General features: G+C 46.9%; 45 non-coding genes and 21 pseudogenes across 45 annotated transcripts; all 66 read left to right on the forward strand.

Annotated features, from left to right (window-relative positions):
- The first annotated feature begins 302 nt into the window (after nucleotides 1–302).
- On the forward strand, nucleotides 303–421 carry LOC138549162 (5S ribosomal RNA). The gene has a single exon (XR_011292947.1). It is a non-coding gene; the product is annotated as a 5S ribosomal RNA (ribosomal RNA).
- Nucleotides 422–527: 106 nt separating this feature from the next.
- Nucleotides 528–646, forward strand: LOC138543579 (5S ribosomal RNA). The gene has a single exon (XR_011290621.1). It is a non-coding gene; the product is annotated as a 5S ribosomal RNA (ribosomal RNA).
- A 106-nt stretch (nucleotides 647–752) lies between these two features.
- On the forward strand, nucleotides 753–861 carry LOC138542652 (5S ribosomal RNA; annotated as a pseudogene).
- A 105-nt stretch (nucleotides 862–966) lies between these two features.
- LOC138543633 (5S ribosomal RNA) lies at nucleotides 967–1,075 on the forward strand (annotated as a pseudogene).
- A 454-nt stretch (nucleotides 1,076–1,529) lies between these two features.
- On the forward strand, nucleotides 1,530–1,648 carry LOC138549163 (5S ribosomal RNA). Its single transcript, XR_011292948.1, has one exon. It is a non-coding gene; the product is annotated as a 5S ribosomal RNA (ribosomal RNA).
- A 106-nt stretch (nucleotides 1,649–1,754) lies between these two features.
- LOC138546734 (5S ribosomal RNA) lies at nucleotides 1,755–1,863 on the forward strand (annotated as a pseudogene).
- Nucleotides 1,864–2,326: 463 nt separating this feature from the next.
- Nucleotides 2,327–2,445, forward strand: LOC138538844 (5S ribosomal RNA). The gene has a single exon (XR_011286930.1). It is a non-coding gene; the product is annotated as a 5S ribosomal RNA (ribosomal RNA).
- A 106-nt stretch (nucleotides 2,446–2,551) lies between these two features.
- Nucleotides 2,552–2,670, forward strand: LOC138537432 (5S ribosomal RNA). The gene has a single exon (XR_011285567.1). It is a non-coding gene; the product is annotated as a 5S ribosomal RNA (ribosomal RNA).
- A 105-nt stretch (nucleotides 2,671–2,775) lies between these two features.
- Nucleotides 2,776–2,894, forward strand: LOC138550399 (5S ribosomal RNA). The gene has a single exon (XR_011294153.1). It is a non-coding gene; the product is annotated as a 5S ribosomal RNA (ribosomal RNA).
- A 106-nt stretch (nucleotides 2,895–3,000) lies between these two features.
- LOC138548108 (5S ribosomal RNA) lies at nucleotides 3,001–3,119 on the forward strand. The gene has a single exon (XR_011291923.1). It is a non-coding gene; the product is annotated as a 5S ribosomal RNA (ribosomal RNA).
- Nucleotides 3,120–3,225: 106 nt separating this feature from the next.
- LOC138546692 (5S ribosomal RNA) lies at nucleotides 3,226–3,334 on the forward strand (annotated as a pseudogene).
- A 453-nt stretch (nucleotides 3,335–3,787) lies between these two features.
- On the forward strand, nucleotides 3,788–3,906 carry LOC138549164 (5S ribosomal RNA). Its single transcript, XR_011292949.1, has one exon. It is a non-coding gene; the product is annotated as a 5S ribosomal RNA (ribosomal RNA).
- Nucleotides 3,907–4,012: 106 nt separating this feature from the next.
- Nucleotides 4,013–4,131, forward strand: LOC138543592 (5S ribosomal RNA). The gene has a single exon (XR_011290623.1). It is a non-coding gene; the product is annotated as a 5S ribosomal RNA (ribosomal RNA).
- A 106-nt stretch (nucleotides 4,132–4,237) lies between these two features.
- LOC138542653 (5S ribosomal RNA) lies at nucleotides 4,238–4,346 on the forward strand (annotated as a pseudogene).
- A 105-nt stretch (nucleotides 4,347–4,451) lies between these two features.
- On the forward strand, nucleotides 4,452–4,560 carry LOC138543634 (5S ribosomal RNA; annotated as a pseudogene).
- A 454-nt stretch (nucleotides 4,561–5,014) lies between these two features.
- On the forward strand, nucleotides 5,015–5,133 carry LOC138549165 (5S ribosomal RNA). Its single transcript, XR_011292950.1, has one exon. It is a non-coding gene; the product is annotated as a 5S ribosomal RNA (ribosomal RNA).
- A 106-nt stretch (nucleotides 5,134–5,239) lies between these two features.
- LOC138546735 (5S ribosomal RNA) lies at nucleotides 5,240–5,348 on the forward strand (annotated as a pseudogene).
- A 463-nt stretch (nucleotides 5,349–5,811) lies between these two features.
- Nucleotides 5,812–5,930, forward strand: LOC138541797 (5S ribosomal RNA). Its single transcript, XR_011289793.1, has one exon. It is a non-coding gene; the product is annotated as a 5S ribosomal RNA (ribosomal RNA).
- Nucleotides 5,931–6,036: 106 nt separating this feature from the next.
- Nucleotides 6,037–6,155, forward strand: LOC138537433 (5S ribosomal RNA). The gene has a single exon (XR_011285568.1). It is a non-coding gene; the product is annotated as a 5S ribosomal RNA (ribosomal RNA).
- Nucleotides 6,156–6,260: 105 nt separating this feature from the next.
- On the forward strand, nucleotides 6,261–6,379 carry LOC138550401 (5S ribosomal RNA). The gene has a single exon (XR_011294154.1). It is a non-coding gene; the product is annotated as a 5S ribosomal RNA (ribosomal RNA).
- Nucleotides 6,380–6,485: 106 nt separating this feature from the next.
- On the forward strand, nucleotides 6,486–6,604 carry LOC138551261 (5S ribosomal RNA). Its single transcript, XR_011294988.1, has one exon. It is a non-coding gene; the product is annotated as a 5S ribosomal RNA (ribosomal RNA).
- A 106-nt stretch (nucleotides 6,605–6,710) lies between these two features.
- Nucleotides 6,711–6,819, forward strand: LOC138546693 (5S ribosomal RNA; annotated as a pseudogene).
- A 453-nt stretch (nucleotides 6,820–7,272) lies between these two features.
- Nucleotides 7,273–7,391, forward strand: LOC138549167 (5S ribosomal RNA). The gene has a single exon (XR_011292952.1). It is a non-coding gene; the product is annotated as a 5S ribosomal RNA (ribosomal RNA).
- A 106-nt stretch (nucleotides 7,392–7,497) lies between these two features.
- On the forward strand, nucleotides 7,498–7,616 carry LOC138543604 (5S ribosomal RNA). The gene has a single exon (XR_011290624.1). It is a non-coding gene; the product is annotated as a 5S ribosomal RNA (ribosomal RNA).
- Nucleotides 7,617–7,722: 106 nt separating this feature from the next.
- On the forward strand, nucleotides 7,723–7,841 carry LOC138550369 (5S ribosomal RNA). Its single transcript, XR_011294124.1, has one exon. It is a non-coding gene; the product is annotated as a 5S ribosomal RNA (ribosomal RNA).
- Nucleotides 7,842–7,946: 105 nt separating this feature from the next.
- Nucleotides 7,947–8,055, forward strand: LOC138543635 (5S ribosomal RNA; annotated as a pseudogene).
- A 464-nt stretch (nucleotides 8,056–8,519) lies between these two features.
- LOC138546884 (5S ribosomal RNA) lies at nucleotides 8,520–8,638 on the forward strand. The gene has a single exon (XR_011290969.1). It is a non-coding gene; the product is annotated as a 5S ribosomal RNA (ribosomal RNA).
- Nucleotides 8,639–8,744: 106 nt separating this feature from the next.
- Nucleotides 8,745–8,863, forward strand: LOC138543615 (5S ribosomal RNA). The gene has a single exon (XR_011290625.1). It is a non-coding gene; the product is annotated as a 5S ribosomal RNA (ribosomal RNA).
- Nucleotides 8,864–8,969: 106 nt separating this feature from the next.
- LOC138544464 (5S ribosomal RNA) lies at nucleotides 8,970–9,078 on the forward strand (annotated as a pseudogene).
- A 106-nt stretch (nucleotides 9,079–9,184) lies between these two features.
- LOC138544303 (5S ribosomal RNA) lies at nucleotides 9,185–9,293 on the forward strand (annotated as a pseudogene).
- A 106-nt stretch (nucleotides 9,294–9,399) lies between these two features.
- LOC138540795 (5S ribosomal RNA) lies at nucleotides 9,400–9,518 on the forward strand. Its single transcript, XR_011288828.1, has one exon. It is a non-coding gene; the product is annotated as a 5S ribosomal RNA (ribosomal RNA).
- Nucleotides 9,519–9,624: 106 nt separating this feature from the next.
- On the forward strand, nucleotides 9,625–9,743 carry LOC138548109 (5S ribosomal RNA). Its single transcript, XR_011291924.1, has one exon. It is a non-coding gene; the product is annotated as a 5S ribosomal RNA (ribosomal RNA).
- Nucleotides 9,744–9,849: 106 nt separating this feature from the next.
- LOC138546521 (5S ribosomal RNA) lies at nucleotides 9,850–9,958 on the forward strand (annotated as a pseudogene).
- Nucleotides 9,959–10,411: 453 nt separating this feature from the next.
- LOC138538845 (5S ribosomal RNA) lies at nucleotides 10,412–10,530 on the forward strand. Its single transcript, XR_011286931.1, has one exon. It is a non-coding gene; the product is annotated as a 5S ribosomal RNA (ribosomal RNA).
- A 106-nt stretch (nucleotides 10,531–10,636) lies between these two features.
- Nucleotides 10,637–10,755, forward strand: LOC138537435 (5S ribosomal RNA). Its single transcript, XR_011285569.1, has one exon. It is a non-coding gene; the product is annotated as a 5S ribosomal RNA (ribosomal RNA).
- Nucleotides 10,756–10,860: 105 nt separating this feature from the next.
- Nucleotides 10,861–10,979, forward strand: LOC138550402 (5S ribosomal RNA). The gene has a single exon (XR_011294155.1). It is a non-coding gene; the product is annotated as a 5S ribosomal RNA (ribosomal RNA).
- Nucleotides 10,980–11,085: 106 nt separating this feature from the next.
- Nucleotides 11,086–11,204, forward strand: LOC138551263 (5S ribosomal RNA). The gene has a single exon (XR_011294989.1). It is a non-coding gene; the product is annotated as a 5S ribosomal RNA (ribosomal RNA).
- A 106-nt stretch (nucleotides 11,205–11,310) lies between these two features.
- Nucleotides 11,311–11,419, forward strand: LOC138546694 (5S ribosomal RNA; annotated as a pseudogene).
- Nucleotides 11,420–11,872: 453 nt separating this feature from the next.
- Nucleotides 11,873–11,991, forward strand: LOC138549168 (5S ribosomal RNA). The gene has a single exon (XR_011292953.1). It is a non-coding gene; the product is annotated as a 5S ribosomal RNA (ribosomal RNA).
- A 106-nt stretch (nucleotides 11,992–12,097) lies between these two features.
- LOC138543627 (5S ribosomal RNA) lies at nucleotides 12,098–12,216 on the forward strand. Its single transcript, XR_011290626.1, has one exon. It is a non-coding gene; the product is annotated as a 5S ribosomal RNA (ribosomal RNA).
- A 106-nt stretch (nucleotides 12,217–12,322) lies between these two features.
- Nucleotides 12,323–12,441, forward strand: LOC138550380 (5S ribosomal RNA). Its single transcript, XR_011294135.1, has one exon. It is a non-coding gene; the product is annotated as a 5S ribosomal RNA (ribosomal RNA).
- A 105-nt stretch (nucleotides 12,442–12,546) lies between these two features.
- On the forward strand, nucleotides 12,547–12,655 carry LOC138543636 (5S ribosomal RNA; annotated as a pseudogene).
- Nucleotides 12,656–13,119: 464 nt separating this feature from the next.
- Nucleotides 13,120–13,238, forward strand: LOC138546895 (5S ribosomal RNA). Its single transcript, XR_011290970.1, has one exon. It is a non-coding gene; the product is annotated as a 5S ribosomal RNA (ribosomal RNA).
- Nucleotides 13,239–13,344: 106 nt separating this feature from the next.
- LOC138543638 (5S ribosomal RNA) lies at nucleotides 13,345–13,463 on the forward strand. Its single transcript, XR_011290627.1, has one exon. It is a non-coding gene; the product is annotated as a 5S ribosomal RNA (ribosomal RNA).
- A 106-nt stretch (nucleotides 13,464–13,569) lies between these two features.
- Nucleotides 13,570–13,678, forward strand: LOC138544466 (5S ribosomal RNA; annotated as a pseudogene).
- A 106-nt stretch (nucleotides 13,679–13,784) lies between these two features.
- Nucleotides 13,785–13,893, forward strand: LOC138544305 (5S ribosomal RNA; annotated as a pseudogene).
- Nucleotides 13,894–13,999: 106 nt separating this feature from the next.
- LOC138540796 (5S ribosomal RNA) lies at nucleotides 14,000–14,118 on the forward strand. The gene has a single exon (XR_011288829.1). It is a non-coding gene; the product is annotated as a 5S ribosomal RNA (ribosomal RNA).
- A 106-nt stretch (nucleotides 14,119–14,224) lies between these two features.
- Nucleotides 14,225–14,343, forward strand: LOC138548110 (5S ribosomal RNA). Its single transcript, XR_011291925.1, has one exon. It is a non-coding gene; the product is annotated as a 5S ribosomal RNA (ribosomal RNA).
- Nucleotides 14,344–14,449: 106 nt separating this feature from the next.
- Nucleotides 14,450–14,558, forward strand: LOC138546522 (5S ribosomal RNA; annotated as a pseudogene).
- A 463-nt stretch (nucleotides 14,559–15,021) lies between these two features.
- On the forward strand, nucleotides 15,022–15,140 carry LOC138541685 (5S ribosomal RNA). The gene has a single exon (XR_011289686.1). It is a non-coding gene; the product is annotated as a 5S ribosomal RNA (ribosomal RNA).
- A 106-nt stretch (nucleotides 15,141–15,246) lies between these two features.
- On the forward strand, nucleotides 15,247–15,355 carry LOC138542654 (5S ribosomal RNA; annotated as a pseudogene).
- Nucleotides 15,356–15,819: 464 nt separating this feature from the next.
- On the forward strand, nucleotides 15,820–15,938 carry LOC138538846 (5S ribosomal RNA). Its single transcript, XR_011286932.1, has one exon. It is a non-coding gene; the product is annotated as a 5S ribosomal RNA (ribosomal RNA).
- A 106-nt stretch (nucleotides 15,939–16,044) lies between these two features.
- Nucleotides 16,045–16,163, forward strand: LOC138537436 (5S ribosomal RNA). Its single transcript, XR_011285570.1, has one exon. It is a non-coding gene; the product is annotated as a 5S ribosomal RNA (ribosomal RNA).
- Nucleotides 16,164–16,269: 106 nt separating this feature from the next.
- On the forward strand, nucleotides 16,270–16,388 carry LOC138550403 (5S ribosomal RNA). The gene has a single exon (XR_011294156.1). It is a non-coding gene; the product is annotated as a 5S ribosomal RNA (ribosomal RNA).
- Nucleotides 16,389–16,494: 106 nt separating this feature from the next.
- Nucleotides 16,495–16,613, forward strand: LOC138548112 (5S ribosomal RNA). The gene has a single exon (XR_011291927.1). It is a non-coding gene; the product is annotated as a 5S ribosomal RNA (ribosomal RNA).
- A 106-nt stretch (nucleotides 16,614–16,719) lies between these two features.
- On the forward strand, nucleotides 16,720–16,828 carry LOC138546695 (5S ribosomal RNA; annotated as a pseudogene).
- A 453-nt stretch (nucleotides 16,829–17,281) lies between these two features.
- LOC138549169 (5S ribosomal RNA) lies at nucleotides 17,282–17,400 on the forward strand. Its single transcript, XR_011292954.1, has one exon. It is a non-coding gene; the product is annotated as a 5S ribosomal RNA (ribosomal RNA).
- Nucleotides 17,401–17,506: 106 nt separating this feature from the next.
- LOC138543649 (5S ribosomal RNA) lies at nucleotides 17,507–17,625 on the forward strand. Its single transcript, XR_011290628.1, has one exon. It is a non-coding gene; the product is annotated as a 5S ribosomal RNA (ribosomal RNA).
- A 106-nt stretch (nucleotides 17,626–17,731) lies between these two features.
- On the forward strand, nucleotides 17,732–17,850 carry LOC138550392 (5S ribosomal RNA). The gene has a single exon (XR_011294146.1). It is a non-coding gene; the product is annotated as a 5S ribosomal RNA (ribosomal RNA).
- Nucleotides 17,851–17,955: 105 nt separating this feature from the next.
- LOC138543637 (5S ribosomal RNA) lies at nucleotides 17,956–18,064 on the forward strand (annotated as a pseudogene).
- A 471-nt stretch (nucleotides 18,065–18,535) lies between these two features.
- On the forward strand, nucleotides 18,536–18,654 carry LOC138549170 (5S ribosomal RNA). The gene has a single exon (XR_011292955.1). It is a non-coding gene; the product is annotated as a 5S ribosomal RNA (ribosomal RNA).
- Nucleotides 18,655–18,760: 106 nt separating this feature from the next.
- On the forward strand, nucleotides 18,761–18,879 carry LOC138540059 (5S ribosomal RNA). The gene has a single exon (XR_011288118.1). It is a non-coding gene; the product is annotated as a 5S ribosomal RNA (ribosomal RNA).
- A 106-nt stretch (nucleotides 18,880–18,985) lies between these two features.
- On the forward strand, nucleotides 18,986–19,104 carry LOC138550405 (5S ribosomal RNA). Its single transcript, XR_011294158.1, has one exon. It is a non-coding gene; the product is annotated as a 5S ribosomal RNA (ribosomal RNA).
- A 106-nt stretch (nucleotides 19,105–19,210) lies between these two features.
- Nucleotides 19,211–19,329, forward strand: LOC138537109 (5S ribosomal RNA). Its single transcript, XR_011285257.1, has one exon. It is a non-coding gene; the product is annotated as a 5S ribosomal RNA (ribosomal RNA).
- A 106-nt stretch (nucleotides 19,330–19,435) lies between these two features.
- Nucleotides 19,436–19,554, forward strand: LOC138548114 (5S ribosomal RNA). Its single transcript, XR_011291928.1, has one exon. It is a non-coding gene; the product is annotated as a 5S ribosomal RNA (ribosomal RNA).
- Nucleotides 19,555–19,660: 106 nt separating this feature from the next.
- Nucleotides 19,661–19,769, forward strand: LOC138547140 (5S ribosomal RNA; annotated as a pseudogene).
- Nucleotides 19,770–20,000: the final 231 nt, after the last annotated feature.

Here is a 20,000-nt window from a genome sequence, read left to right on the forward strand (position 1 = left end):
GGTAGTGTGTTCATGGGTAATAAATCGACTTTCACATGTAATGCAGTACAGAGAATATTGAGTCCTTCAAGAGGCATGAAAGAAAACCATTATTGTGTTGATTGTTCTCTCCACCTCCCTGCAACAGACACAGGATGGATGAATTAAAGTTATCCTACCAGACATAGGAGTCCTGAATGGGCCCACCAGTCTTATATATCTCGCCTGATCGAGCGATGAGCGTGGTATCATGTTGCAAGTGGCTGTATGGCTTAGCTTACTAAATGCAAATGCATAAGAGTAATATTCTTAGCATTCCTAGAGCCTACGGCCACACCACACTGAATGCACCCGATCTCGTCTGATCTCGGAAGTTAAGCAGTGTCAGGCCTAGTTAGTACCTGGATGGGAGACCGCCTGGGAATACCAGGTGCTGTAGGCTTTTTTGTGCTCCAAGTTCAGGAAGTGAGCCCTTTCTCAATTGCCTTTTAAAACTGCAAGGTCTAGCCGACTAGATGCTTAAAAGTACAACACTCACTAGGCCCAGAGCCTACGGCCACACCACACTGAATGCGCCTGATCTCGTCTGATCTCAGAAGCTAAGCAGTGTCGGGCCTAGTTAGTACCTGGATGGGAGACCGCCTGGGAATACCAGGTGCTGTAGGCTTTTTTGTACTCCAAGTTCAGGAAGTGAGCCATTTCTCAATTGCCTTTCAAAACTGCAAGGTCTAGCCGACTAGATGCTTAAAAGTACAAAACTCACTAGGCCCAGAGCCTACGGCCACACCACACTGAATGCGCCCGATCTCGGAAGCTAAGCAGTGTCGGGCCTAGTTAGTACCTGGATGGGAGACCACCTGGGAATACCAGGTGCTGTAGGCTTTTTTGTGCTCCAAGTTCAGGAAGTGAGCCATTTCACAATTGCCTTTCAAAACTGCAAGGTCTAGCCGACTAGATGCTTAAAAGTACAAACTCACTAGGCCCAGAGCCTACGGCCACACCACACTGAATGCGCCCGATCTCGGAAGCTAAGCAGGGTCGGGCCTAGTTAGTACCTGGATGGGAGACTGCCTGGGAATACCAGGTGCTGTAGGCTTTTTTTGTGCTCCATGATTAGTTATTGCGCAACTTCTCAATTATTTTTCAAATTTGGTATGTTTCCAAAATAATTGTATCCCGTTTTATAGCGGAAATGTTGGACAACATCATGAGGGCTGGAGCTACCTTTTTACATAGAATTAGCATACAGGTAGTGTGTTCATGGGTAATAAATCGACTTTCACATGTAATGCAGTACAGAGAATATTGAGTCCTTCAAGAGGCATGAAAGAAAACCATTATTGTGTTGATTGTTCTCTCCACCTCCCTGCAACAGACACAGGATGGATGAATTAAAGTTATCCTACCAGACATAGGAGTCCTGAATGGGCCCACCAGTCTTATATATCTCGCCTGATCGAGCGATGAGCGTGGTATCATGTTGCAAGTGGCTGCATGGCTTAGCTTACTAAATGCAAATGCATAAGAGTAATATTCTTAGCATTCCTAGAGCCTACGGCCACACCACACTGAATGCACCCGATCTCGTCTGATCTCGGAAGTTAAGCAGTGTCAGGCCTAGTTAGTACCTGGATGGGAGACCGCCTGGGAATACCAGGTGCTGTAGGCTTTTTTGTGCTCCAAGTTCAGGAAGTGAGCCATTTCACAATTGCCTTTCAAAACTGCAAGGTCTAGCCGACTAGATGCTTAAAAGTACAAAACTCACTAGGCCCAGAGCCTACGGCCACACCACACTGAATGTGCCCAATCTCGGAAGCTAAGCAGGGTCGGGCCTAGTTAGTACCTGGATGGGAGACTGCCTGGGAATACCAGGTGCTGTAGGCTTTTTTGTGCTCCATGATAAGTAATTGCGCAACTTCTCAATTATTTTTCAAATTTGGTATGTTTCCAAAATAATTGTATCCCGTTTTATAGCGGAAATGTTGGACAACATCATGAGGGCTGGAGCTACCTTTTTACATAGAATTAGCATACAGGTAGTGTGTTCATGGGTAATAAATCGACTTTCACATGTAATGCAGTACAGAGAATATTGAGTCCTTCAAGAGGCATGAAAGAAAACCATTATTGTGTTGATTGTTCTCTCCACCTCCCTGCAACAGACACAGGATGGATGAATTAAAGTTATCCTACCAGACATAGGAGTCCTGAATGGGCCCACCAGTCTTATATATCTCGCCTGATCGAGCCTGATCGAGCGATGAGCGTGGTATCATGTTGCAAGTGGCTGCATGGCTTAGCTTACTAAATGCAAATGCATAAGAGTAATATTCTTAGCATTCCTAGAGCCTACGGCCACACCACACTGAATGCACCCGATCTCGACTGATCTCGGAAGTTAAGCAGTGTCAGGCCTAGTTAGTACCTGGATGGGAGACCGCCTGGGAATACCAGGTGCTGTAGGCTTTTTTGTGCTCCAAGTTCAGGAAGTGAGCCCTTTCTCAATTGCCTTTTAAAACTGCAAGGTCTAGCCGACTAGATGCTTAAAAGTACAAAACTCACTAGGCCCAGAGCCTACGGCCACACCACACTGAATGTGCCTGATCTCGTCTGATCTCAGAAGCTAAGCAGTGTTGGGCCTAGTTAGTACCTGGATGGAAGACCGCCTGGGAATACCAGGTGCTGTAGGCTTTTTTGTACTCCAAGTTCAGGAAGTGAGCCATTTCTCAATTGCCTTTCAAAACTGCAAGGTCTAGCCGACTAGATGCTTAAAAGTACAAACTCACAAGAACCAGAGCCTACGGCCACACCACACTGAATGCGCCCGATCTCGTCTGATCTCGGAAGCTAAGCAGTGTCGGGCCTCGTTAGTACCTGGATGGGAGACCGCCTGGGAATACCAGGTGCTGTAGGCTTTTTTGTGCTCCAAGTTCAGGAAGTGAGCCATTTCTCAATTGCCTTTCAAAACTGCAAGGTCTAGCTGACTAGATGCTTAAAAGTACAAAACTCACTAGGCCCAGAGCCTACGGCCACACCACACTGATTGCGCCCGATCTCGTCTGATCTCGGAAGCTAAGCAGTGTCGGGCCTAGTTAGTACCTGGATGGGAGACCACCTGGGAATACCAGGTGCTGTAGGCTTTTTTGTGCTCCAAGTTCAGGAAGTGAGCCATTTCACAATTGCCTTTCAAAACTGCAAGGTCTAGCCGACTAGATGCTTAAAAGTACAAAACTCACTAGGCCCAGAGCCTACGGCCACACCACACTGAATGTGCCTGATCTCAGAAGCTAAGCAGGGTCAGGCCTAGTTAGTACCTGGATGGGAGACTGCCTGGGAATACCAGGTGCTGTAGGCTTCTTTGTGCTCCATGATTAGTAATTGCGCAACTTCTCAATTATTTTTCAAATTTGGTATGTTTCCAAAATAATTGTATCCCGTTTTATAGCGGAAATGTTGGACAACATCATGAGGGCTGGAGCTACCTTTTTACATAGAATTAGCATACAGGTAGTGTGTTCATGGGTAATAAATCGACTTTCACATGTAATGCAGTACAGAGAATATTGAGTCCTTCAAGAGGCATGAAAGAAAACCATTATTGTGTTGATTGTTCTCTCCACCTCCCTGCAACAGACACAGGATGGATGAATTAAAGTTATCCTACCAGACATAGGAGTCCTGAATGGGCCCACCAGTCTTATATATCTCGCCTGATCGAGCGATGAGCGTGGTATCATGTTGCAAGTGGCTGTATGGCTTAGCTTACTAAATGCAAATGCATAAGAGTAATATTCTTAGCATTCCTAGAGCCTACGGCCACACCACACTGAATGCACCCGATCTCGTCTGATCTCGGAAGTTAAGCAGTGTCAGGCCTAGTTAGTACCTGGATGGGAGACCGCCTGGGAATACCAGGTGCTGTAGGCTTTTTTGTGCTCCAAGTTCAGGAAGTGAGCCCTTTCTCAATTGCCTTTTAAAACTGCAAGGTCTAGCCGACTAGATGCTTAAAAGTACAACACTCACTAGGCCCAGAGCCTACGGCCACACCACACTGAATGCGCCTGATCTCGTCTGATCTCAGAAGCTAAGCAGTGTCGGGCCTAGTTAGTACCTGGATGGGAGACCGCCTGGGAATACCAGGTGCTGTAGGCTTTTTTGTACTCCAAGTTCAGGAAGTGAGCCATTTCTCAATTGCCTTTCAAAACTGCAAGGTCTAGCCGACTAGATGCTTAAAAGTACAAAACTCACTAGGCCCAGAGCCTACGGCCACACCACACTGAATGCGCCCGATCTCGGAAGCTAAGCAGTGTCGGGCCTAGTTAGTACCTGGATGGGAGACCACCTGGGAATACCAGGTGCTGTAGGCTTTTTTGTGCTCCAAGTTCAGGAAGTGAGCCATTTCACAATTGCCTTTCAAAACTGCAAGGTCTAGCCGACTAGATGCTTAAAAGTACAAACTCACTAGGCCCAGAGCCTACGGCCACACCACACTGAATGCGCCCGATCTCGGAAGCTAAGCAGGGTCGGGCCTAGTTAGTACCTGGATGGGAGACTGCCTGGGAATACCAGGTGCTGTAGGCTTTTTTTGTGCTCCATGATTAGTTATTGCGCAACTTCTCAATTATTTTTCAAATTTGGTATGTTTCCAAAATAATTGTATCCCGTTTTATAGCGGAAATGTTGGACAACATCATGAGGGCTGGAGCTACCTTTTTACATAGAATTAGCATACAGGTAGTGTGTTCATGGGTAATAAATCGACTTTCACATGTAATGCAGTACAGAGAATATTGAGTCCTTCAAGAGGCATGAAAGAAAACCATTATTGTGTTGATTGTTCTCTCCACCTCCCTGCAACAGACACAGGATGGATGAATTAAAGTTATCCTACCAGACATAGGAGTCCTGAATGGGCCCACCAGTCTTATATATCTCGCCTGATCGAGCGATGAGCGTGGTATCATGTTGCAAGTGGCTGCATGGCTTAGCTTACTAAATGCAAATGCATAAGAGTAATATTCTTAGCATTCCTAGAGCCTACGGCCACACCACACTGAATGCACCCGATCTCGTCTGATCTCGGAAGTTAAGCAGTGTCAGGCCTAGTTAGTACCTGGATGGGAGACCGCCTGGGAATACCAGGTGCTGTAGGCTTTTTTGTGCTCCAAGTTCAGGAAGTGAGCCATTTCACAATTGCCTTTCAAAACTGCAAGGTCTAGCCGACTAGATGCTTAAAAGTACAAAACTCACTAGGCCCAGAGCCTACGGCCACACCACACTGAATGTGCCCAATCTCGGAAGCTAAGCAGGGTCGGGCCTAGTTAGTACCTGGATGGGAGACTGCCTGGGAATACCAGGTGCTGTAGGCTTTTTTGTGCTCCATGATTAGTAATTGCGCAACTTCTCAATTATTTTTCAAATTTGGTATGTTTCCAAAATAATTGTATCCCGTTTTATAGCGGAAATGTTGGACAACATCATGAGGGCTGGAGCTACCTTTTTACATAGAATTAGCATACAGGTAGTGTGTTCATGGGTAATAAATCGACTTTCACATGTAATGCAGTACAGAGAATATTGAGTCCTTCAAGAGGCATGAAAGAAAACCATTATTGTGTTGATTGTTCTCTCCACCTCCCTGCAACAGACACAGGATGGATGAATTAAAGTTATCCTACCAGACATAGGAGTCCTGAATGGGCCCACCAGTCTTATATATCTCGCCTGATCGAGCCTGATCGAGCGATGAGCGTGGTATCATGTTGCAAGTGGCTGCATGGCTTAGCTTACTAAATGCAAATGCATAAGAGTAATATTCTTAGCATTCCTAGAGCCTACGGCCACACCACACTGAATGCACCCGATCTCGACTGATCTCGGAAGTTAAGCAGTGTCAGGCCTAGTTAGTACCTGGATGGGAGACCGCCTGAGAATACCAGGTGCTGTAGGCTTTTTTGTGCTCCAAGTTCAGGAAGTGAGCCCTTTCTCAATTGCCTTTTAAAACTGCAAGGTCTAGCCGACTAGATGCTTAAAAGTACAAAACTCACTAGGCCCAGAGCCTACGGCCACACCACACTGAATGTGCCTGATCTCGTCTGATCTCAGAAGCTAAGCAGTGTTGGGCCTAGTTAGTACCTGGATGGAAGACCGCCTGGGAATACCAGGTGCTGTAGGCTTTTTTGTACTCCAAGTTCAGGAAGTGAGCCATTTCTCAATTGCCTTTCAAAACTGCAAGGTCTAGCCGACTAGATGCTTAAAAGTACAAACTCACAAGAACCAGAGCCTACGGCCACACCACACTGAATGCGCCCGATCTCGTCTGATCTCGGAAGCTAAGCAGTGTCGGGCCTCGTTAGTACCTGGATGGGAGACCGCCTGGGAATACCAGGTGCTGTAGGCTTTTTTGTGCTCCAAGTTCAGGAAGTGAGCCATTTCTCAATTGCCTTTCAAAACTGCAAGGTCTAGCTGACTAGATGCTTAAAAGTACAAAACTCACTAGGCCCAGAGCCTACGGCCACACCACACTGATTGCGCCCGATCTCGTCTGATCTCGGAAGCTAAGCAGTGTCGGGCCTAGTTAGTACCTGGATGGGAGACCACCTGGGAATAACAGGTGCTGTAGGCTTTTTTGTGCTCCAAGTTCAGGAAGTGAGCCATTTCACAATTGCCTTTCAAAACTGCAAGGTCTAGCCGACTAGATGCTTAAAAGTACAAAACTCACTAGGCCCAGAGCCTACGGCCACACCACACTGAATGTGCCTGATCTCAGAAGCTAAGCAGGGTCAGGCCTAGTTAGTACCTGGATGGGAGACTGCCTGGGAATACCAGGTGCTGTAGGCTTCTTTGTGCTCCATGATTAGTAATTGCGCAACTTCTCAATTATTTTTCAAATTTGGTATGTTTCCAAAATAATTGTATCCCGTTTTATAGCGGAAATGTTGGACAACATCATGAGGGCTGGAGCTACCTTTTTACATAGAATTAGCATACAGGTAGTGTGTTCATGGGTAATAAATCGACTTTCACATGTAATGCAGTACAGAGAATATTGAGTCCTTCAAGAGGCATGAAAGAAAACCATTATTGTGTTGATTGTTCTCTCCACCTCCCTGCAACAGACACAGGATGGATGAATTAAAGTTATCCTACCAGACATAGGAGTCCTGAATGGGCCCACCAGTCTTATATATCTCGCCTGATCGAGCGATGAGCGTGGTATCATGTTGCAAGTGGCTGTATGGCTTAGCTTACTAAATGCAAATGCATAAGAGTAATATTCTTAGCATTCCTAGAGCCTACGGCCACACCACACTGAATGCACCCGATCTCGTCTGATCTCGGAAGTTAAGCAGTGTCAGGCCTAGTTAGTACCTGGATGGGAGACCGCCTGGGAATACCAGGTGCTGTAGGCTTTTTTGTGCTCCAAGTTCAGGAAGTGAGCCCTTTCTCAATTGCCTTTTAAAACTGCAAGGTCTAGCCGACTAGATGCTTAAAAGTACAACACTCACTAGGCCCAGAGCCTACGGCCACACCACACTGAATGCGCCTGATCTCGTCTGATCTCAGAAGCTAAGCAGTGTCGGGCCTAGTTAGTACCTGGATGGGAGACCGCCTGGGAATACCAGGTGCTGTAGGCTTTTTTGTACTCCAAGTTCAGGAAGTGAGCCATTTCTCAATTGCCTTTCAAAACTGCAAGGTCTAGCCGACTAGATGCTTAAAAGTACAAAACTCACTAGGCCCAGAGCCTACGGCCACACCACACTGAATGCGCCCGATCTCGTCTGATCTCGGAAGCTAAGCAGTGTCGGGCCTAGTTAGTACCTGGATGGGAGACCACCTGGGAATACCAGGTGCTGTAGGCTTTTTTGTGCTCCAAGTTCAGGAAGTGAGCCATTTCACAATTGCCTTTCAAAACTGCAAGGTCTAGCCGACTAGATGCTTAAAAGTACAAACTCACTAGGCCCAGAGCCTACGGCCACACCACACTGAATGCGCCCGATCTCGGAAGCTAAGCAGGGTCGGGCCTAGTTAGTACCTGGATGGGAGACTGCCTGGGAATACCAGGTGCTGTAGGCTTTTTTTGTGCTCCATGATTAGTAATTGCGCAACTTCTCAATTATTTTTCAAATTTGGTATGTTTCCAAAATAATTGTATCCCCTTTTATAGCGGAAATGTTGGACAACATCATGAGGGCTGGAGCTACCTTTTTACATAGAATTAGCATACAGGTAGTGTGTTCATGGGTAATAAATCGACTTTCACATGTAATGCAGTACAGAGAATATTGAGTCCTTCAAGAGGCATGAAAGAAAACCATTATTGTGTTGATTGTTCTCTCCACCTCCCTGCAACAGACACAGGATGGATGAATTAAAGTTATCCTACCAGACATAGGAGTCCTGAATGGGCCCACCAGTCTTATATATCTCGCCTGATCGAGCCTGATCGAGCGATGAGCGTGGTATCATGTTGCAAGTGGCTGCATGGCTTAGCTTACTAAATGCAAATGCATAAGAGTAATATTCTTAGCATTCCTAGAGCCTACGGCCACACCACACTGAATGCACCCGATCTCGTCTGATCTCGGAAGTTAAGCAGTGTTAGGCCTAGTTAGTACCTGGATGGGAGACCGCCTGGGAATACCAGGTGCTGTAGGCTTTTTTGTGCTCCAAGTTCAGGAAGTGAGCCCTTTCTCAATTGCCTTTCAAAACTGCAAGGTCTAGCCGACTAGATGCTTAAAAGTACAAAACTCACTAGGCCCAGAGCCTACGGCCACACCACACTGAATGCGCCTGATCTCGTCTGATCTCAGAAGCTAAGCAGTGTCGGGCCTAGTTAGTACCTGGATGGGAGACCGCCTGGGAATACCAGGTGCTGTAGGCTTTTTTGTACTCCAAGTTCAGGAAGTGAGCCATTTCTCAATTGCCTTTCAAAACTGCAAGGTCTAGCCGACTAGATGCTTAAAAGTACAAAACTCACAAGGCCCAGACCCTACGGCCACACCACACTGAATGCGCCCGATCTCGGAAGCTAAGCAGTGTCGGGCCTCGTTAGTATCTGGATGGGAGACCGCCTGGGAATACCAGGTGCTGTAGGCTTTTTTGTGCTCCAAGTTCAGGAAGTGAGCCATTTCTCAATTGCCTTTCAAAACTGCAAGGTCTAGCTGACTAGATGCTTAAAAGTACAAAACTCACTAGGCCCAGAGCCTACGGCCACACCACACTGATTGTGTCTGATCTCGGAAGCTAAGCAGTGTCGGGCCTAGTTAGTACCTGGATGGGAGACCACCTGGGAATACCAGGTGCTGTAGGCTTTTTTGTGCTCCAAGTTCAGGAAGTGAGCCATTTCACAATTGCCTTTCAAAACTGCAAGGTCTAGCCGACTAGATGCTTAAAAGTACAAAACTCACTAAGCCCAGAGCCTTCGGCCACACCACACTGAATGCGCCCGATCTCATCTGATCTCAGAAGCTAAGCAGTGTCGGGCCTAGTTAGTACCTGGATGGGAGACCGCCTGGGAATACCAGGTGCTGTAGGCTTTTTTGTGCTCCAAGTTCAGGAAGTGAGCCATTTCTCAATTGCCTTTCAAAACTGCAAGGTCTAGCTGACTAGATGCTTAAAAGTACAAAACTCACTAGGCCCAGAGCCTACGGCCACACCACACTGATTGCGCCCGATCTCGTCTGATCTCGGAAGCTAAGCAGTGTCGGGCCTAGTTAGTACCTGGATGGGAGACCACCTGGGAATACCAGGTGCTGTAGGCTTTTTTGTGCTCCAAGTTCAGGAAGTGAGCCATTTCACAATTGCCTTTCAAAACTGCAAGGTCTAGCCGACTAGATGCTTAAAAGTACAAAACTCACTAGGCCCAGAGCCTACGGCCACACCACACTGAATGTGCCCGATCTCGGAAGCTAAGCAGGGTCAGGCCTAGTTAGTACCTGGATGGGAGACTGCCTGGGAATACCAGGTGCTGTAGGCTTTTTTGTGCTCCATGATTAGTAATTGCGCAACTTCTCAATTATTTTTCAAATTTGGTATGTTTCCAAAATAATTGTATCCCGTTTTATAGCGGAAATGTTGGACAACATCATGAGGGCTGGAGCTACCTTTTTACATAGAATTAGCATACAGGTAGTGTGTTCATGGGTAATAAATCGACTTTCACATGTAATGCAGTACAGAGAATATTGAGTCCTTCAAGAGGCATGAAAGAAAACCATTATTGTGTTGATTGTTCTCTCCACCTCCCTGCAACAGACACAGGATGGATGAATTAAAGTTATCCTACCAGACATAGGAGTCCTGAATGGGCCCACCAGTCTTATATATCTCGCCTGATCGAGCGATGAGCGTGGTATCATGTTGCAAGTGGCTGCATGGCTTAGCTTACTAAATGCAAATGCATAAGAGTAATATTCTTAGCATTCCTAGAGCCTACGGCCACACCACACTGAATGCACCCGATCTCGACTGATCTCGGAAGTTAAGCAGTGTCAGGCCTAGTTAGTACCTGGATGGGAGACCGCCTGGGAATACCAGGTGCTGTAGGCTTTTTTGTGCTCCAAGTTCAGGAAGTGAGCCCTTTCTCAATTGCCTTTTAAAACTGCAAGGTCTAGCCGACTAGATGCTTAAAAGTACAAAACTCACTAGGCCCAGAGCCTACGGCCACACCACACTGAATGTGCCTGATCTCGTCTGATCTCAGAAGCTAAGCAGTGTTGGGCCTAGTTAGTACCTGGATGGAAGACCGCCTGGGAATACCAGGTGCTGTAGGCTTTTTTGTACTCCAAGTTCAGGAAGTGAGCCATTTCTCAATTGCCTTTCAAAACTGCAAGGTCTAGCCGACTAGATGCTTAAAAGTACAAACTCACAAGAACCAGAGCCTACGGCCACACCACACTGAATGCGCCCGATCTCGTCTGATCTCGGAAGCTAAGCAGTGTCGGGCCTCGTTAGTACCTGGATGGGAGACCGCCTGGGAATACCAGGTGCTGTAGGCTTTTTTGTGCTCCAAGTTCAGGAAGTGAGCCATTTCTCAATTGCCTTTCAAAACTGCAAGGTCTAGCTGACTAGATGCTTAAAAGTACAAAACTCACTAGGCCCAGAGCCTACGGCCACACCACACTGATTGCGCCCGATCTCGTCTGATCTCGGAAGCTAAGCAGTGTCGGGCCTAGTTAGTACCTGGATGGGAGACCACCTGGGAATAACAGGTGCTGTAGGCTTTTTTGTGCTCCAAGTTCAGGAAGTGAGCCATTTCACAATTGCCTTTCAAAACTGCAAGGTCTAGCCGACTAGATGCTTAAAAGTACAAAACTCACTAGGCCCAGAGCCTACGGCCACACCACACTGAATGTGCCTGATCTCAGAAGCTAAGCAGGGTCAGGCCTAGTTAGTACCTGGATGGGAGACTGCCTGGGAATACCAGGTGCTGTAGGCTTCTTTGTGCTCCATGATTAGTAATTGCGCAACTTCTCAATTATTTTTCAAATTTGGTATGTTTCCAAAATAATTGTATCCCGTTTTATAGCGGAAATGTTGGACAACATCATGAGGGCTGGAGCTACCTTTTTACATAGAATTAGCATACAGGTAGTGTGTTCATGGGTAATAAATCGACTTTCACATGTAATGCAGTACAGAGAATATTGAGTCCTTCAAGAGGCATGAAAGAAAACCATTATTGTGTTGATTGTTCTCTCCACCTCCCTGCAACAGACACAGGATGGATGAATTAAAGTTATCCTACCAGACATAGGAGTCCTGAATGGGCCCACCAGTCTTATATATCTCGCCTGATCGAGCGATGAGCGTGGTATCATGTTGCAAGTGGCTGTATGGCTTAGCTTACTAAATGCAAATGCATAAGAGTAATATTCTTAGCATTCCTAGAGCCTACGGCCACACCACACTGAATGCACCCGATCTCGTCTGATCTCGGAAGTTAAGCAGTGTCAGGCCTAGTTAGTACCTGGATGGGAGACCGCCTGGGAATACCAGGTGCTGTAGGCTTTTTTGTGCTCCAAGTTCAGGAAGTGAGCCCTTTCTCAATTGCCTTTTAAAACTGCAAGGTCTAGCCGACTAGATGCTTAAAAGTACAACACTCACTAGGCCCAGAGCCTACGGCCACACCACACTGAATGCGCCTGATCTCGTCTGATCTCAGAAGCTAAGCAGTGTCGGGCCTAGTTAGTACCTGGATGGGAGACCGCCTGGGAATACCAGGTGCTGTAGGCTTTTTTGTACTCCAAGTTCAGGAAGTGAGCCATTTCTCAATTGCCTTTCAAAACTGCAAGGTCTAGCCGACTAGATGCTTAAAAGTACAAAACTCACTAGGCCCAGAGCCTACGGCCACACCACACTGAATGCGCCCGATCTCGTCTGATCTCGGAAGCTAAGCAGTGTCGGGCCTAGTTAGTACCTGGATGGGAGACCACCTGGGAATACCAGGTGCTGTAGGCTTTTTTGTGCTCCAAGTTCAGGAAGTGAGCCATTTCACAATTGCCTTTCAAAACTGCAAGGTCTAGCCGACTAGATGCTTAAAAGTACAAACTCACTAGGCCCAGAGCCTACGGCCACACCACACTGAATGCGCCCGATCTCGGAAGCTAAGCAGGGTCGGGCCTAGTTAGTACCTGGATGGGAGACTGCCTGGGAATACCAGGTGCTGTAGGCTTTTTTTGTGCTCCATGATTAGTAATTGCGCAACTTCTCAATTATTTTTCAAATTTGGTATGTTTCCAAAATAATTGTATCCCCTTTTATAGCGGAAATGTTGGACAACATCATGAGGGCTGGAGCTACCTTTTTACATAGAATTAGCATACAGGTAGTGTGTTCATGGGTAATAAATCGACTTTCACATGTAATGCAGTACAGAGAATATTGAGTCCTTCAAGAGGCATGAAAGAAAACCATTATTGTGTTGATTGTTCTCTCCACCTCCCTGCAACAGACACAGGATGGATGAATTAAAGTTATCCTACCAGACATAGGAGTCCTGAATGGGCCCACCAGTCTTATATATCTCGCCTGATCGAGCCTGATCGAGCGATGAGCGTGGTATCATGTTGCAAGTGGCTGCATGGCTTAGCTTACTAAATGCAAATGCATAAGAGTAATATTCTTAGCATTCCTAGAGCCTACGGCCACACCACACTGAATGCACCCGATCTCGTCTGATCTCGGAAGTTAAGCAGTGTTAGGCCTAGTTAGTACCTGGATGGGAGACCGCCTGGGAATACCAGGTGCTGTAGGCTTTTTTGTGCTCCAAGTTCAGGAAGTGAGCCCTTTCTCAATTGCCTTTCAAAACTGCAAGGTCTAGCCGACTAGATGCTTAAAAGTACAAAACTCACTAGGCCCAGAGCCTACGGCCACACCACACTGAATGCGCCTGATCTCGTCTGATCTCAGAAGCTAAGCAGTGTCGGGCCTAGTTAGTACCTGGATGGGAGACCGCCTGGGAATACCAGGTGCTGTAGGCTTTTTTGTACTCCAAGTTCAGGAAGTGAGCCATTTCTCAATTGCCTTTCAAAACTGCAAGGTCTAGCCGACTAGATGCTTAAAAGTACAAAACTCACAAGGCCCAGACCCTACGGCCACACCACACTGAATGCGCCCGATCTCGGAAGCTAAGCAGTGTCGGGCCTCGTTAGTATCTGGATGGGAGACCGCCTGGGAATACCAGGTGCTGTAGGCTTTTTTGTGCTCCAAGTTCAGGAAGTGAGCCATTTCTCAATTGCCTTTCAAAACTGCAAGGTCTAGCTGACTAGATGCTTAAAAGTACAAAACTCACTAGGCCCAGAGCCTACGGCCACACCACACTGATTGTGTCTGATCTCGGAAGCTAAGCAGTGTCGGGCCTAGTTAGTACCTGGATGGGAGACCACCTGGGAATACCAGGTGCTGTAGGCTTTTTTGTGCTCCAAGTTCAGGAAGTGAGCCATTTCACAATTGCCTTTCAAAACTGCAAGGTCTAGCCGACTAGATGCTTAAAAGTACAAAACTCACTAAGCCCAGAGCCTTCGGCCACACCACACTGAATGCGCCCGATCTCATCTGATCTCAGAAGCTAAGCAGTGTCGGGCCTAGTTAGTACCTGGATGGGAGACCGCCTGGGAATACCAGGTGCTGTAGGCTTTTTTGTGCTCCAAGTTCAGGAAGTGAGCCATTTCTCAATTGCCTTTCAAAACTGCAAGGTCTAGCTGACTAGATGCTTAAAAGTACAAAACTCACTAGGCCCAGAGCCTACGGCCACACCACACTGATTGCGCCCGATCTCGTCTGATCTCGGAAGCTAAGCAGTGTCGGGCCTAGTTAGTACCTGGATGGGAGACCACCTGGGAATACCAGGTGCTGTAGGCTTTTTTGTGCTCCAAGTTCAGGAAGTGAGCCATTTCACAATTGCCTTTCAAAACTGCAAGGTCTAGCCGACTAGATGCTTAAAAGTACAAAACTCACTAGGCCCAGAGCCTACGGCCACACCACACTGAATGTGCCCGATCTCGGAAGCTAAGCAGGGTCAGGCCTAGTTAGTACCTGGATGGGAGACTGCCTGGGAATACCAGGTGCTGTAGGCTTTTTTGTGCTCCATGATTAGTAATTGCGCAACTTCTCAATTATTTTTCAAATTTGGTATGTTTCCAAAATAATTGTATCCCGTTTTATAGCGGAAATGTTGGACAACATCATGAGGGCTGGAGCTACCTTTTTACATAGAATTAGCATACAGGTAGTGTGTTCATGGGTAATAAATCGACTTTCACATGTAATGCCGTACAGAGAATATTGAGTCCTTCAAGAGGCATGAAAGAAAACCATTATTGTGTTGATTGTTCTCTCCACCTCCCTGCAACAGACACGGGATGGATGAATTAAAGTTATCCTACCAGACATAGGAGTCCTGAATGGGCCCACCAGTCTTATATATCTCGCCTGATCGAGCCTGATCGAGCGATGAGCGTGGTATCATGTTGCAAGTGGCTGCATGGCTTAGCTTACTAAATGCAAATGCATAAGAGTAATATTCTTAGCATTCCTAGAGCCTACGGCCACACCACACTGAATGCACCCGATCTCGTCTGATCTCGGAAGTTAAGCAGTGTCAGGCCTAGTTAGTACCTGGATGCGAGACCGCCTGGGAATACCAGGTGCTGTAGGCTTTTTTGTGCTCCAAGTTCAGGAAGTGAGCCATTTCTCAATTGCCTTTCAAAACTGCAAGGTCTAGCCGACTAGATGCTTAAAAGTACAAAACTCACTAGGCCCAGAGCCTACGGCCACACCACACTGAATGCGCCCGATCTCGGAAGCTAAGCAGTGTCGGGCCTAGTTAGTACCTGGATGGGAGACCACCTGGGAATACCAGGTGCTGTAGGCTTTTTTTGTGCTCCATGATTAGTAATTGCGCAACTTCTCAATTATTTTTCAAATTTGGTATGTTTCCAAAATAATTGTATCCCGTTTTATAGCGGAAATGTTGGACAACATCATGAGGGCTGGAGCTACCTTTTTACATAGAATTAGCATACAGGTAGTGTGTTCATGGGTAATAAATCGACTTTCACATGTAATGCAGTACAGAGAATATTGAGTCCTTCAAGAGGCATGAAAGAAAACCATTATTGTGTTGATTGTTCTCTCCACCTCCCTGCAACAGACACAGGATGGATGAATTAAAGTTATCCTACCAGACATAGGAGTCCTGAATGGGCCCACCAGTCTTATATATCTCGCCTGATCGAGCCTGATCGAGCGATGAGCGTGGTATCATGTTGCAAGTGGCTGCATGGCTTAGCTTACTAAATGCAAATGCATAAGAGTAATATTCTTAGCATTCCTAGAGCCTACGGCCACACCACACTGAATGCACCCGATCTCGACTGATCTCGGAAGTTAAGCAGTGTCAGGCCTAGTTAGTACCTGGATGGGAGACCGCCTGGGAATACCAGGTGCTGTAGGCTTTTTTGTGCTCCAAGTTCAGGAAGTGAGCCCTTTCTCAATTGCCTTTTAAAACTGCAAGGTCTAGCCGACTAGATGCTTAAAAGTACAAAACTCACTAGGCCCAGAGCCTACGGCCACACCACACTGAATGTGCCTGATCTCGTCTGATCTCAGAAGCTAAGCAGTGTTGGGCCTAGTTAGTACCTGGATGGAAGACCGCCTGGGAATACCAGGTGCTGTAGGCTTTTTTGTACTCCAAGTTCAGGAAGTGAGCCATTTCTCAATTGCCTTTCAAAACTGCAAGGTCTAGCCGACTAGATGCTTAAAAGTACAAAACTCACAAGAACCAGAGCCTACGGCCACACCACACTGAATGCGCCCGATCTCGTCTGATCTCGGAAGCTAAGCAGTGTCGGGCCTCGTTAGTACCTGGATGGGAGACCGCCTGGGAATACCAGGTGCTGTAGGCTTTTTTGTGCTCCAAGTTCAGGAAGTGAGCCATTTCTCAATTGCCTTTCAAAACTGCAAGGTCTAGCTGACTAGATGCTTAAAAGTACAAAACTCACTAGGCCCAGAGCCTACGGCCACACCACACTGATTGCGCCCGATCTCGTCTGATCTCGGAAGCTAAGCAGTGTCGGGCCTAGTTAGTACCTGGATGGGAGACCACCTGGGAATACCAGGTGCTGTAGGCTTTTTTGTGCTCCAAGTTCAGGAAGTGAGCCATTTCTCAATTGCCTTTCAAAACTGCAAGGTCTAGCCGACTAGATGCTTAAAAGTACAAAACTCACTAGGCCCAGAGCCTACGGCCACACCACACTGAATGTGCCTGATCTCAGAAGCTAAGCAGGGTCAGGCCTAGTTAGTACCTGGATGGGAGACTGCCTGGGAATACCAGGTGCTGTAGGCTTTTTTGTGCTCCATGATTAGTAATTGCGCAACTTCTCAATTATTTTTCAAATTTGGTATGTTTCCAAAATAATTGTATCCCGTTTTATAGCGGAAATGTTGGACAACATCATGAGGGCTGGAGCTACCTTTTTACATAGAATTAGCATACAGGTAGTGTGTTCATGGGTAATAAATCGACTTTCACATGTAATGCAGTACAGAGAATATTGAGTCCTTCAAGAGGCATGAAAGAAAACCATTATTGTGTTGATTGTTCTCTCCACCTCCCTGCAACAGACACAGGATGGATGAATTAAAGTTATCCTACCAGTCATAGGAGTCCTGAATGGGCCCACCAGTCTTATATATCTCGCCTGATCGAGCGATGAGCGTGGTATCATGTTGCAAGTGGCTGCATGGCTTAGCTTACTAAATGCAAATGCATAAGAGTAATATTCTTAGCATTCCTAGAGCCTACGGCCACACCACACTGAATGCACCCGATCTCGTCTGATCTCGGAAGTTAAGCAGTGTCAGGCCTAGTTAGTACCTGGATGGGAGACCGCCTGGGAATACCAGGTGCTGTAGGCTTTTTTGTGCTCCAAGTTCAGGAAGTGAGCCCTTTCTCAATTGCCTTTTAAAACTGCAAGGTCTAGCCGACTAGATGCTTAAAAGTACAACACTCACTAGGCCCAGAGCCTACGGCCACACCACACTGAATGCGCCTGATCTCGTCTGATCTCAGAAGCTAAGCAGTGTCGGGCCTAGTTAGTACCTGGATGGGAGACCGCCTGGGAATACCAGGTGCTGTAGGCTTTTTTGTACTCCAAGTTCAGGAAGTGAGCCATTTCTCAATTGCCTTTCAAAACTGCAAGGTCTAGCCGACTAGATGCTTAAAAGTACAAAACTCACTAGGCCCAGAGCCTACGGCCACACCACACTGAATGCGCCCGATCTCGTCTGATCTCGGAAGCTAAGCAGTGTCGGGCCTAGTTAGTACCTGGATGGGAGACCACCTGGGAATACCAGGTGCTGTAGGCTTTTTTGTGCTCCAAGTTCAGGAAGTGAGCCATTTCACAATTGCCTTTCAAAACTGCAAGGTCTAGCCGACTAGATGCTTAAAAGTACAAACTCACTAGGCCCAGAGCCTACGGCCACACCACACTGAATGCGCCCGATCTCGGAAGCTAAGCAGGGTCGGGCCTAGTTAGTACCTGGATGGGAGACTGCCTGGGAATACCAGGTGCTGTAGGCTTTTTTTGTGCTCCATGATTAGTAATTGCGCAACTTCTCAATTATTTTTCAAATTTGGTATGTTTCCAAAATAATTGTATCCCGTTTTATAGCGGAAATGTTGGACAACATCATGAGGGCTGGAGCTACCTTTTTACATAGAATTAGCATACAGGTAGTGTGTTCATGGGTAATAAATCGACTTTCACATGTAATGCAGTACAGAGAATATTGAGTCCTTCAAGAGGCATGAAAGAAAACCATTATTGTGTTGATTGTTCTCTCCACCTCCCTGCAACAGACACAGGATGGATGAATTAAAGTTATCCTACCAGACATAGGAGTCCTGAATGGGCCCACCAGTCTTATATATCTCGCCTGATCGAGCCTGATCGAGCGATGAGCGATGAGCGTGGTATCATGTTGCAAGTGGCTGCATGGCTTAGCTTACTAAATGCAAATGCATAAGAGTAATATTCTTAGCATTCCTAGAGCCTACGGCCACACCACACTGAATGCACCCGATCTCGTCTGATCTCGGAAGTTAAGCAGTGTCAGGCCTAGTTAGTACCTGGATGGGAGACCGCCTGGGAATACCAGGTGCTGTAGGCTTTTTTGTGCTCCAAGTTCAGGAAGTGAGCCCTTTCTCAATTGCCTTTTAAAACTGCAAGGTCTAGCCGACTAGATGCTTAAAAGTACAAAACTCACTAGGCCCAGAGCCTACGGCCACACCACACTGAATGTGCCTGATCTCGTCTGATCTCAGAAGCTAAGCAGTGTCGGGCCTAGTTAGTACCTGGATGGAAGACCGCCTGGGAATACCAGGTGCTGTAGGCTTTTTTGTACTCCAAGTTCAGGAAGTGAGCCATTTCTCAATTGCCTTTCAAAACTGCAAGGTCTAGCCGACTAGATGCTTAAAAGTACAAAACTCACAAGAACCAGAGCCTACGGCCACACCACACTGAATGCGCCCGATCTCGTCTGATCTCGGAAGCTAAGCAGTGTCGGGCCTCGTTAGTACCTGGATGGGAGACCGCCTGGGAATACCAGGTGCTGTAGGCTTTTTTGTGCTCCAAGTTCAGGAAGTGAGCCATTTCTCAATTGCCTTTCAAAATTGCAAGGTCTAGCTGACTAGATGCTTAAAAGTACAAAACTCACTAGGCCCAGAGCCTACGGCCACACCACACTGATTGCGCCCGATCTCGTCTGATCTCGGAAGCTAAGCAGTGTCGGGCCTCGTTAGTACCTGGATGGGAGACCGCCTGGGAATACCAGGTGCTGTAGGCTTTTTTGTGCTCCAAGTTCAGGAAGTGAGCCATTTCTCAATTGCCTTTCAAAACTGCAAGGTCTAGCTGACTAGATGCTTAAAAGTACAAAACTCACTAGGCCCAGAGCCTACGGCCACACCACACTGATTGCGCCCGATCTCGTCTGATCTCGGAAGCTAAGCAGTGTCGGGCCTAGTTAGTACCTGGATGGGAGACCACCTGGGAATACCAGGTGCTGTAGGCTTTTTTGTGCTCCAAGTTCAGGAAGTGAGCCATTTCACAATTGCCTTTCAAAACTGCAAGGTCTAGCCGACTAGATGCTTAAAAGTACAAAACTCACTAGGCCCAGAGCCTACGGCCACACCACACTGAATGAGCCCGATCTCGGAAGCTAAGCAGGGTCAGGCCTAGTTAGTACCTGGATGGGAGACTGCCTGGGGATACCAGGTGCTGTAGGCTTTTTTGTGCTCCATGATTAGTAATTGCGCAACTTCTCAATTATTTTTCAAATTTGGTATGTTTCCAAAATAATTGTATCCCGTTTTATAGCGGAAATGTTGGACAACATCATGAGGGCTGGAGCTACCTTTTTACATAGAATTAGCATACAGGTAGTGTGTTCATGGGTAATAAATCGACTTTCACATGTAATGCAGTACAGAGAATATTGAGTCCTTCAAGAGGCATGAA

This window comes from Ambystoma mexicanum, unplaced genomic scaffold, assembly GCF_040938575.1.
Source record: "Ambystoma mexicanum isolate Mex_15411 unplaced genomic scaffold, UKY_AmexF1_1 Mex_scaf10, whole genome shotgun sequence".
Classification (NCBI taxonomy): Eukaryota; Metazoa; Chordata; class Amphibia; order Caudata; family Ambystomatidae; genus Ambystoma; species Ambystoma mexicanum.